Here is a 2,957-nt window from a genome sequence, read left to right as displayed (position 1 = left end):
AAGTGATTGGAGTGTTTTTAGGATGACATTTAAAATCTTTTCTTATTAGCAAAGCTGATCAAAGTTCTTGGTCTATACTATTTTGGAAAAGAAGAAACTTTTCCTGAGTTATCTATTACTGTGTTTAATGTGGTTAGTATCAGAGCAATGAAAACTGTTCTGTTTAGTTTTTACTTCTGTTTTGACTCTTATTTAAATAAAAAAGAACATTTTTTCAAAGTTAAAGGTAGATTTAAACATAAAGCGAGGAATGAAAAATGTATATTTTGTTGTATATATATATTAAATTTTGGTGTTCAGAAGTATATCAAAAACAAACAATACACTTTTTATGTGTATGTACATAATCTTCATTAAATTGGATTTGTTGTTGTTATTAGATAAAATGTTTGCCTAGGAGCTTAGTGACAGTTATTGATCTGTTAAAAAATGTTTATTGAAAGGTTCTCCTTAGAGCTTTTATTGTTGTTTCTTGAAATTAAAGTTTTGAAGAATATAGATGATTGTAAGTTATTTAAGCTATTTGACTGTCCAGCAGTACATATCAATCTTAAGGAAAAGGAAGTTTTCATTATTTTCATTTATATATTCCTACTATGTGAATTTATACTGAAGATTAAGGAAGGAAAGAGAGGCAGACAGTTGTTGTGGTGTTTAGGAAAAAAAACTACCAACATAATAGAGATTTATTCATATAAGAAACCGAAAAGCAATAACAAGATTTTAAATGCCCTGCAAAACTACAATGTTAAATTTGGCATTAAATGTATAATTCTTCTCAGTGTTAGTAAATGTAAATTTTTTGGACACTAAAGAATTTATTCTTTGTTATACAAGGTTTATGTTTGAATTAGAATATGCATATATCACTTAGCTCAGAGAAATCGTGAGCGCATCTCTTTGTTGCTTTTTTAATTTCTGTTTTTGTGAAATGTAAATGTGATTCTTGAGAATACATTTGGTTCTCCCTAGAGATTGGAAGATATTAATTGAATTCCATGTACTATTGCATTATTTCTTAACGACAAAGAAAATACAGAGAAAATACAAAGTAAATAAATGCATGGAAAGCAAATATATTTATTCATAAAATTTTAAAAAGTTATATAATTCATAACATATACATTCGTAAGGTTGACAGTATTTGTATCCAGTTCTTCTAGCCTGAATTGTCTTCCTTTCAAAATATTTATTTCTCTGAGTTTGTTTCATTTGTGAGTTCTTATGTAGGAGGACACATGCAAACCAGATTTAAGTGTCATAACTGTGTAGCTCTACTGATATTATCACATCCTGTGATAGAGGAATTTGCACTGAACAGGGCAGACAGAATAACAAGTAACTGAAGTCTCTGCGTATATATCTTTCCTTCCTTTGGAAAATTTGCACCTGAATGTACCCAGCTACTGAGTATAATTATTTTTATAATATAGAATCATAGAATCACCAAGGTTGGAAAAGACCTCCAAGATTATCCAGTCCATCTGTTCACCTATCACCAGTATTTCCCATTTAAACCATGTCCCTCAGTACAACATCTAAATGTTTCTTGAACACCTTCAGGGATGATGATTCCACCACCTTCCTGGAGAGCTTGTTCCAGTGCCTGACCACTCTTTTGCAAAAGAAAGCCTGACATTATGCGTATATATTCTGTAATTAAGATATATTTAATAATTTTCCTTTCAGCTTATATTGTGTCATTAACAGAAGTAGATGTAAAATCTACTAGATGGCCACTGTAAAATATTAGCCAGACAAATCTCAACTTGACATCCTGGGAATGTATCATCAACAAAGAACTGGAAAACTATTTTGTAACAGTGACTACATATGTTTATTAAATCAGTATTTTGAAAATTCATCTTCCTAGATGAGGAAAAGCAAAAACTGCTAAGGACACTTGCTTCTCTTGACTGTCCTTCAAAGGCACACAGTGTCTGGCCTTTAGAAATACGTATTTAATCATTACATTTTTGTCAGGATAATAGAATATAAATATGTGGGCTTTTTTTACTGCATCTGGATGTAAAATAGTTTTTGTTATAATTAATGGCATCTGTGTTTATGCTGCAAGTTATTAAAAGTAATTGGAAAGATCTAATAACAGCACATGGCTCTGCATCCTTAGAGTTTTAAAACTGTAAAACTTCTTAGGACAAGAATTCTCCACCTTTACAGATACTATAGACTTTTTAAGTTGAAATCTAGTTGTCTGTTGGCTATAACTGAGATACCAAAACTTTTAGTCTTAAGTTAACAAGAAAGAACGCATCCTAGGTGGAAAAAAAAATAGCAACTGCAACATGGTGAGCATTAGTGTTATAAATCATTTAAACTGGATGATACATATAATTATCTTCATTTCTATCTATACTTCTTGCATTTGGCTGAATTATAAGTCTTCAGATAGTGCTCTGAGTAATATTTTTCTGAAATCCAGAATAAAGAACTAAAATCTCCGATTTGGAGGACTTCAGAGCTGCTCTATGAATATATATCTTGACTCTATCTGCATTCAAATAGCATTGAAGTAAAGTAACTGTCACCTGGACTGAAAGCTTTCCAATTTTATAATTATTCCTCTCTATTCTTTGGATAAAAGTACTGCTATGGGTATTCATCCTGGGATCTCTGGACTCCTAAGTATGTATACTGTGATAATATGTGATATGTGTTCTACATATTGTTTTAGAGGGAAATATTTTCCCTTTGAGAATAAATTTACATTTTCGTATATAACTCCTGAGTAGGATTCTTGGGTCAATAAAGTGGAAAGAAGACTTAGCTTTTCCTTTTTACTTACTATAGGGGTGCTACGAGAAGCAGTGCTGTGCTGTGATGCCATGTTTGTGCCTTGTGCAATACTTTGGGATTTGGGGGATCTAAGTAGGCCTCTGCCCTACTTAGAATTTTCCAGGTCTAGGTTTTCCTCTTCTCTCTATTGTGGGGGAAAA

General features: G+C 31.7%; 1 protein-coding gene across 3 annotated transcripts in view; it reads left to right on the top strand.

The window, feature by feature from the left end:
* NLGN4X (neuroligin 4 X-linked) overlaps window positions 1–2,957 on the top strand; it is a 114,489-nt gene that overhangs the window by 49,286 nt on the left and 62,246 nt on the right. The window lies entirely within an intron of this gene.

The sequence above is a fragment of the Meleagris gallopavo genome, chromosome 1 (genome assembly GCF_000146605.3).
Source record: "Meleagris gallopavo isolate NT-WF06-2002-E0010 breed Aviagen turkey brand Nicholas breeding stock chromosome 1, Turkey_5.1, whole genome shotgun sequence".
Lineage (NCBI taxonomy): Eukaryota > Metazoa > Chordata > Aves > Galliformes > Phasianidae > Meleagris > Meleagris gallopavo.
The sequence above is the reverse complement of the archived record's forward strand: the minus strand, read 5'-3'. Positions and strand labels throughout refer to the sequence as shown.